Source organism: Balaenoptera ricei, chromosome 2 (assembly GCF_028023285.1).
Source record: "Balaenoptera ricei isolate mBalRic1 chromosome 2, mBalRic1.hap2, whole genome shotgun sequence".
Classification (NCBI taxonomy): domain Eukaryota; kingdom Metazoa; phylum Chordata; class Mammalia; order Artiodactyla; family Balaenopteridae; genus Balaenoptera; species Balaenoptera ricei.
The window spans coordinates 125554898-125565027 of NC_082640.1; positions in this window are offsets into that span (position 1 = coordinate 125554898).

The window sequence follows — 10130 nt, forward strand, 5'->3', positions numbered from 1 at the left end:
TGGGTGGGGCTGGGTTCCCTCCCTGTTGCTGTGGCGGTCAGAGCTCAGTAAAACCTTAATCCACTTGACTGTTGATGGGTGGGGCTGGGTTCCCTCCCTGTTGGTTGTTTTGCCTGAGGCAACCCAACACTGGAGCCTACCTGTGCTCTTTGGTGGGGTTAATGGCAGACTCTGGGAGGGCTCATGCCAAGGAGCACTTCCCAGAACCTCTGCTGCCAGTGTCCTTATCCCCACGGTGAAACAGAGCCACCACTCGCCTCTGCAGGGGACCCCCCAACACCAGCAGGTAGGTCTGGTTCAGTCTCCCCCAGGGTCACTGCTCCTTCCCCTGGGTCCCGATGCACACATTACTTTGTGTGTGCCCTCCAAGAGTGGGGTCTCTGTTTTCCCCAGTCCTGTCAAAGTCCTGCAATCAATTCCCACTAGGCTTCAAAGTCTGATTCTCTAGGAATTCCTCTTCCCGTAGCCGGACCCCCAGGTTGGGAAGCCTGACGTGGGGCTCAGAACCTTCACTCCAGTGGGTGGACTTCTGTGGTATAAGTGTTCGCCAGTCTGTGAGCCACCCACCTAGCAGTTATGGGATTTGATTTTACTCTGATTGCGCCCCTCCTACCGTCTCACTGTGGCTTCTCCTCTGTCCTTGGACGTGGGGTATCCTCCTTGGTGAAGTCCAGGGTCTTCCTGTCAATGCTTGTCCAGCAGCCAGTTGTGATTCTGGTGCTCTCGCAAGAGGGAGTGAGAGCACGTCCTTCTACTCCGCCATCTTGGTTAATCTCCACCTAGGGCACATTTTGTTTTAGACTCTAGTAACAACTTCCTCTTCTTGTTTCAAGCATCTATTTTTTGATGCTACAGTTAAACTTTTCTCTTTAAAATATTGAAGTTTATACAACTAAAGCACATAAATTTCTATTTTACTGAATGTATCAAACTGATTGTAGGGTGTAAAGCATTACTGTCTCTTTTCTGTCTAACCCAAATAATCAACACCCATTTCTATGTTGCTTTATTCTCCTATCATCTATCTTTCTTAGTCCCACTCTTAGTGTATCTGAAATTTAGATTGGTGTTGCTTTAGCCAGTTGAGCTTTGGTTTTTAATGTTTTATTGCCCTCATTCATAAAGAGCATGTCTACTGACTAAGCATGGTTAATATTTAAAGGTCAAAGGTTGGCACACACAAAAAAGGAAAAATTAAAATTTAAGAACAATTGCCTTAGGCAGTTTGGGCTGCTAGAATAAAAATACCATTACACAGGAGGCTTATCAACAACATAAGTTTATTTCTCACACTTCTGGAGGTGGGAAGTCTGAGATCAGAGTGCCAGCATTGGTCATGTTCTGGTGAGGGCCCTTTTCCTGGTTACAGATGTCTACCTTCTCACCATGTCCTCACAGGGGAGAAAGAGAGCTATCTAGTTCTACGGCTGCTTCTTATAAGGGTACTAATCCCATTCATGAGGGCTCTACCCTTATGACCTAATTATCTCCCGAAGTCCCCACCTCCAAATACCATTATATTGGAATTAGTGTTTCAACATATGAATTTTGGGGAGACACAAACATTCAGTCCATAACAATTTAGCTAAAAATATTTTTGTACAAGTCTCAATTTCTCTCTGCTGTGAAGTCCCAGGTCAGCACCTAAGTGCTGCCAAACAGGCTGGTGGTGCTGGCTGCTATCCGAAGCTCATTCCTGGATGGGATCTCGAATTACGTCTCCTGGGCAGCTGCTGCCACCCGCAGATTGCAAGAGACATGGACCCAAGCAACATAACAGGGAAAGAACATTAGCTGCTCAGTGGTGCAGCTGAATCCCACTGTCACCTTGTGATTGTGACTGTGTGTATCTAGTTCAGCTAGACAGTAACTCCACTTGGAAGGGATGTGTCAGTCTTATTGTATCCCTAAGGGAACAGCATGGTGCTGTCATGCAGTAGGCACACAAGTTATTACTGAAGGAATGATTCTTCTTCAACTGAAAGAGCCCTGGAGCATCTGCACTCTGCAGGCTTCAGGCACACTTGAGCAAATGTGACATTGGTTAGAAACTGGTACGCAAGCAACTTCTAATTGTCTATTAATTTGGCTTAGAGCCATTCAATTCCTTTAAATTAACTGTCATATTCTCACAACTCTTATTGTCTTAAAATAAAATATGATTCCTGAGGGACTAGCGATACGTTTTCTGATATAATGCTTTGTGTACAGTAAGCACAAAATTAAAGTTGTGGATTAATAATCTAAACATTTATTGATTCCTTGACTGATTCAAAAATGCATATATTTGTGGGACTTCCCTGGTGGTCCAGTGGTTAAGAATCCGCCTTCCAATGCAGGCGACACAGGTTCAATCCCTGGTCAGGGAACTAAGATCCCACGTGACACGGAGCAACTAAACCTGTGTCGCACCTACTGAGCCCGTGTGCTCTGGAGCCCGTGAGCCGCAATGAAGTGCCTGCGTGCTGCAACTAAGACCCGAAGCAGCCACATAAATAAATAGATAAATAAGTATTTTTTTAAAATGTATATGTTTGCACCTACTGTATACAGCCAGTATAGGCTTGGTGCTGAGCTAGGTGCTGGGGATATAAAGATGAAAAATTCCTGTTCTTAAGAAGCTTATGAATAATGGGGGGCAGATGGACGCATAAACAGATGCAAAAGGGAACAACTTCCTCACTGATAATGTTCTTAACTGAGGAGCCAAGAGCTTTATCTACACATCTAGCTGTCCAAGACTGTGTAGTTGTGTTCATAATTTTATGTATTTTTTTGGAAAGAGCTTCTCCCCCAGTTGTATAAGCTTCAGGCTGTATAAAACCTGGATTGGCCTCTAGAAACCAGGTTGGTTGGGGGGAGGTCTCCACTAGCCCAAATACCACGTCAAATGACAGACGGACTAAGGCTGAATTCCAGCTACACCCATCCCTTGGCTGGGTGCCCTCATACAGGTACATATTGAAAATTCTGCACAGCAGCCCTATCACCTGCTATACAAGATGCTCAAAGTGGGGTTTGATCTTGTCAGTGTAAAATGACTATCTTCTCCTTCTAGACATTATAGTTCTAGTACAAATTTTTTCACAAGTGTTAATGACTGTAGTTTGGGCACTGATGTGATTTAGCACTCCCTGTTTTCATTAATTTAGAAAATATTTTTCGAGTACCTATCCTGTTCAAAGCCCTGTTATAGCCAAAAAGACGAGTGAGGCCAGATTCTGTCCTCAATTTATAGTCCAGTAGGAGAGCAAAAACATATTCATGTGTTAGTACAATATAGTATAAATAGTGAAAGTCTCAGAGAGGCTGTGAGAAAGCATTATGGGTAGAGTGATCATATAATGTGTTTTTCAAACTGGGATGATTTTGAGAGTGAAAGAAGCTTCTGCTAACGATTAAACTGAGACAACAGGGACAAAGTTGGACAGTCCCGGGCAAATCAAAACTTTCGATCATCATCATTATGGGGAACTGTGGGAGAGGAAAGTCACAGTGGAAAAGGACATCTAGGATAGTTAATTTTGTGTCAACTTGACTGGATCAGGAGATGCCTACATATCTGGTTAAACGTTATTTCTGGGTGTGTCTGTGAAGGTGTTTCTGGATGAGAGTAACATTTGAATTAGTGGACAAAGTGGTGGTGGGGGCCTCATGTCATCTTCTCTTGCCCTTCAACTGAGATTTATATCATCAGCATCCCTGTTTCTCAGGTCTTTGGACTTGGACTGAATTACACCACTGCCTTTCCTGAGTCTCCAGCTTGCAGAAGGCAGATCATGACACTTCTCAGCCTCCATAATTGTGTGAGCCACTTCATAATAAATCTCCTTTTATATTCTATTGGTTCTATTTCTCTGGAGAACTCTGACTGATTCAGCATCCATGTTAGATGTAAAAACTGAGGCCCAGGAAACTAGTGACTAAGAAAAAGGCATGAGAAGAAAGTAACAAATCATCAAATTCTGATCATTTGTGTCGAGGTTGACTAGACCATGGTTCTCCTGATCCCCCCAGGGAAATGTTTATTGTACATTACCTACCTTATGATAGTGAAAAACCTCAGAGAGATGCTGATAAGATTACGCATCTCTGAGTAGTCCCTATTCTATAATACAATCATGTGTCAAACGGTATTTTTCAGCAGTGGTCGAAAGAATTTTCCTAGGAGGTAATGTTTTATGATCAAATGCTCTTTCAAAATTGTAACATTATACTGTCTTTCCTACCTTTTTCAGGGTGTCTGCAACCTGATTAGTTTCTTAAAAGATTATTATTTCCCTGTGTTCAACGCACACGTCTGCAAAGATAGGGGTGCGAGCAACCAATCAAAGCCCAGAGTTTAGAAATGGCCAACTATCATACAATCCGTGGACTATGTTAGATACTAAAATTCTGACAGCTTGCTCTTGTGACAAAGATGTTAACAAGGAAAGAAAATGGCACTAATTTAATCTATTCTTATAGTTCATTGTAAAATGAGACTAGCATGCCACCAAGTTATAATAATAAATACTATAGTAATTTCACAATTCTTCTTACATGCTGTTCACAGTCCTTTCACATGCAAATTTGCCATCCATTGCTTCATGACAGTGATTTTAAGTGCATTAAAGAGTTCTGAATTTTCTTATACTTGATCTCCTAATTATGTTGCAGGAACAAACACAGAATAGTACCATATACTGGCATTTGTCTGGTTTATAGCATTTCTCCATTCAGTGGGCTCCCCTCTTCTCCTGATATATAATCTGGATTTTGGAACATAGGTTTCACCAGTCTAATTTGATTATTATTCCTATACTAATTATTACAGGATTAGTACAGCAGTGATAATTGAATAATCAGATTTGGTTATTACTCCGGTAATAATTAGTACAGGAGTAATAATGGAATATTCACTAGGAGTAGTGAAAGAGAGAAGTAAAATTTGCCCAAAATCAAGTCATTGAGAAATACCAAATATATCTTTATTTTGTAATAGAAATTTACATTTATAGAAAATTTTTAAAAACCCACAGAGAACTTTTAATAGATATGTCTAAAGATTTTTTAGGTTTTGAGGACGTGTTTGAAAAGACTACATTATAACTATGAAGTAAAGCTATGTAAGATCAGACCTTCTGGTATCCTACTTTACTTCAGTGCCTTTGGGGGAGTGCCCTGGGCTGGTGTGCTAGATGCAAAGCACAGCACTGGTGTTGTGTGAAAGAAAGTAGAAATGTTATAATTCTTTTTTTTTTAATTTATTTTTTGGCTGCTCCGGGTCTTAGTTGCAGCACGCGGGATCTTCGTTGCAGCATGAAGCATCTTTAGTTGGGCATGTGAACTTCTTAGTTGCAGCATGTGGGCTTCTAAGTTGCGGCATGCAGGCTTCTTAGTTGTGGCATGCAGGCTTCTTAGTTGCAGCATGAGGGCTTCTTAGTTGTGGCATGCATGCGGGATATAGTTCCCTGACCAGGGATCGAACCCCAGCCCCCTGCACTGGAGGCGTGAAGTCTTACCCACTGGACCACCAGGGAAGTCCCAGAAATGTTATAATTCTTTAAGGACCTTGCAACCCAGGCCAATGGGTATTTTCTCACATGTGTTAGTGAGTGCATGTGGCTGACACACAGAATACTTAGGTCTACTATGTTGGATGAATATGGGGTTTGGGGGGCTGTGAAGAGAATAAAAAGTCTGGAGAAAGTACCTTCCCCTGACTTACCTAGCTTATGACCCATGAAAAGGTGGTATCCAAAGGTAGCCTGAAGTGAGTATCTTGGAAAATTCTTTACCTTGATGAAACTATGGAGAAGTGGTAATCAATCCCATTATATGCTTAAAAAACTATGTATACTATGTCATGTTTGGTGATTCAATGGTGAGAGATTATGGGACACTGAATTAAAGTGTCCACTTTCTGTGAGATGATTTTGCAGTGTTTCCTTATGAATAGAAAACTGTGACTGAAGGAGAGCTCTAGGTGACAGCCCTTCTCGCCCGTTTCTTCAGCATCTTGCCCACCAGGAGAGTGAAGGCAAGGTTCTGACTTTGGCAGTAACTTCTCTGCATGTTTGTTTAATTAATTAAGAGCTGTAGGTGTACCACAGCCTCTGAATTCAGCTTAATAGCCTTAATTATGTAGGAAAACAATACACCGTGTAAATTAGTACACACCAGACATGACATAATTACCAGGGCAGGGTGGACAGCATTTTGTTGAAGCACTGCTTTAAATGAGTCATTTCAATGCTGAAAAAATATTTTTTGTGTTTGAGAGCTACTGTACTGAATTGTTCTTTCAGAAACCTGGTTACAATTGCTCTAAAATGCCAGGTAGGTGGAAAATAATAAATTCTGTGTCTTCTGAGATAAAAACCACATTTCGTATTATACTGCTGGGCATCAGAATCACTGTAATTTTGGAAGGTTGCTATTATTGTATGAGCAAATTTTTTTTGTATTATTACTGTTTATTTTAATTCAGGGACATATTCTCTACTAGATGCATAATGAAAATGGCCTTGTATTAAAATTGTTTACCCGCTGTTTGCTGAAAGACATTGTAAAATTAGAAATAGGAAAGACCTCCTATGTCACCTACCTCATCCCAGGCAGGGCAGAGAACAAGATTATACCCTAAAGCAGCTTTGCTAGGGAAGCCAAAAATAGATCATGCTCTTTGCATGTCTCACTGAGTAAATTGTAGGCAGCAGGATGGGATTGTTTGTGTCAATTCAGGAGGAAAACTGTATTCCTACAGATGTTGAGAAAGAGGGGTACCAATTTACTGACAAATTTATTGACTGGGGTCCCCACTTTGGAGGGTTTTAAGGTCAGAAGAAATTTTTTTAATTCATCAACTTGATTGTGCTGAATTACACAATCATTTAGTTTCCCAGTTCACTTATCCAATTGTCTGTGTAAGTACATCAGCATTGAGAACATGGTGGAGAATGGTTTTTTTCCACTCTAAAGTGTACTTAAACACTGGATTGGTTTGAATTTTACTACTTCATTTTTCCCTTTTGAATTTTCCAAAGGTACAAAGGAGCAAGAAATGGCAAAAATGTACATAAAAGCAGGAAGAAGCAGATGAGACACAAGGGGCCTAGATAATTCACACCAGAAATGAGCCCTCAGTGGACAAGGGTTGAAGTGACACTGCAGTGATAAAACTGAATTGCCCCTTTGCAAAATTATGAAGTGGTCCTGGTTGTCCCTTTTCTTGGTTTCTGAGACATTTCTCTCCTTTCCTCCACCCTTTCCCTCTCCTGTCAGTACCCACCACTCCCCTTTTCCTTCCCCAGGGACCCAAGAACCTACCCGAGTTAGTGAGACTCTTCACCAAATTAAATTGGAAAAAAACTGATGTTAGATATTTACCCATGTATTTTTTTGTTAATTTCCAATTGTATCATAACTTTTTAAAAAGTTTATTTCTTTGGTTCAGGATCCAAATGAGGCTAATATATTGTGATTGGTTTAGAGCTTTATTTTTTTAACATCTTTATTGGAGTATAATTGCTTTACAATGGTGTGTTAGTTTCTGCTTTATAACAAAGTGAATCAGTTATACATATATATATGTCCCCATGTCTCTTCCTTCTTGCATTTCCCTCCCTCCCTCCCTCCCTATCCCACCCCTCTAGGTGGTCACAAAGTACCGAGCTGATCTCCCTGTGCTATGCGGCTGCTTCCCACTAGCTATCTATTTTACATTTGGCAGTGTATATATGTCCATGCCACTCTCTCACCTTGTCCCAGCTTACCCTTCCCCCTCCTCGTGTCTACCCATCTATTTTATATCTTTTTGGCCCCCTTTTTGACCCCTTCTTTCAGACAGACCTCCATTGTGATTAGGGGAGTTACTTAGCAAGCCTCAGTCACTTAAGACTTTCAAGGGCTTTCATACTAGAGACTGTGGTAGGCAGCAGCTAAATGGCCCTCAGTGATCCCCACCTGGTGTTCCTGCTTGCATGGAATCCCTCCCCTCCAGTGTGAGCTGGACCTAGTGCCCCGCCTTTAACAAATAGAATAGGGCAAATGATGAGCTGTCACTTCTGAGATTAGGTTACAAAAGCACCGTGGCTTCCTTCTTAGGTTCTCTCTTGCACTCTCTCTGGCTTCCTCTGAGAGGAGCTGGCCGCACTGCTGGAGCTGCCCCGTGGATGGGAACAGAAGGAGGGCTTCGGCTAAGAGCCAGTGAGGCCCTGAATCCTGCAGTGACATGAGTAAACTTGGCAGCAGATCCTTTCTCTGTCAAGCCATCAGATGAGGATACAGACCTAGCTGACAGCTTGCCTACAACCTCATGAGAGACCTGGAGCCAGAGGCGTCCAGCTAAGCCGTGCCCAGGTTCCTGATTCACAGAAACGGTGAGATAATAATTTCTCATGGTTTAAAGCCCCTAAGTATTGAGTAATCTGTTGCACAAGGACTAATAAACAATGAATCATATATAACATAAAAATGAATTTCAGTTAAAATGATAACCAATTAGTTAAGTTGGTTAAATTAGTTAACCAATTAGTTAAATCGGTTAAATTAGTCCTGTTTTCCAACCATCAGAACTCACCAGTCAACCTTTTGGTGTACAGGCAGACCTCAGAGATATTGCAGGTTTGGTTCCAGACCACTGCAATAAAGTGAATATTGTAATAAAGTGAGTCACATGAGTTTTTTTGGTTTCCCAGTGCATGTAAAAGTGATATTTACTGTAGTCTATTAAGTGTGCAATAGCATTATGTCTTAAAAAAATACATACTTTAATTTTAAAATACAAAACAAGAAAGATTACAACAGTAACATCAAAGACCACAGATCACAGTAACAAATGTAATAGTAAAGAAAAAGTTTGAAATATTGTAAGGATTACCAAAATATGACACAGAGATAAAAAGCAAGCAAATGCTGTTGGAAAAATGACACCTGTAGACTTGGTCAATGTAGGGTTGCCACAAACCTTCAATTTGTAAAAAAACACAGTATTTTCAAAGTATAGTAGAGCAGAGTGCAATATGAGTTATGTCTGTATGTGCTTGGCTGAGTAGCCAATGAAACAAAGCAACCATTGGTGGGATTATGACTGAATGCTTCTAAGTCAGCATCCCACCCAGACCCAAAGAATACGGCAGTGCCTAGTGCCTCAGTTGGCCTCAGAGAGCCAAGCCCGCACTGTCCCCACAGGTGGCTGCCCCAGGCCCGGTCCAGGGCGTGTTGGGAGAACCACCCTCCAGAAACGGAATTAGCGGGGTAACAGGAAAGGTGGCCGCCCCCTCACTTGTCAGGAAACATGCAAGTTCGTGGTGACCTGGTGCTAAACCCTTCACAGGCAGCCCGCTTCTGTGAGTTACGATGGTTGGAACAGAGCTAATGAGGCTAAATTTGTAATTTTTAGCCCATGTATAAATCCAAGTAGTTGCCTTGCTTTTGTCCTGACCACAGATCATGTCATGTTAGCCCAGCTTGTAAATTTTCCCTTTCATCTCAAGGGAATTCTCACATTTAGTTGGCTGTGGACTTCTTTTTAAGCAGAATCTCGTGAGACTAGTGCTCTAAGGAACACAGTTTGGGAAATTAATAAGCTATTTCCTGTTACTGGACATATAGATTGTTGGCAGTTTTTAGCTACTGTAAATAACTCTCATCTTTGAGAACATACTGAATTATCTCCTGGAGTATTTCCCTCATCTCTTAGGGAAATGGCATGTTTAAAATTATGGGTAAATGTTTTCAAATTACTCTTAAGAAATGTTACACCAATTTTCAATTCCCACCTTAGTGTGTTTTCCTCAAACCCTAACACTGGAAATTACCATATTAAGTATTTGTCAGTTTGATAGGTGAAAATTATATATGTATTTTATAATACATTTCATTTCTTTGATTACTAGTGTAGTTAAACATTTATACTTTCCTTTGGTGAATTGCTTAGTTTTGTACTTCACCCATCTTTCTATTCATGTGTTTACTTTTCTTCATAATTTTGTGGAAGTTTTAATGTAATTTCATGTAAATACAAGTGCTTTGGAGACAAATAGCAGAGTTAGTGGCTAGAGGTGTGACGAAGGACAGAGGTCGGAGGCGCATTATTTTAGATAGCAGGGTTGGAAAGGCTCAGAGAAGGTGACTCATTTTTGTTT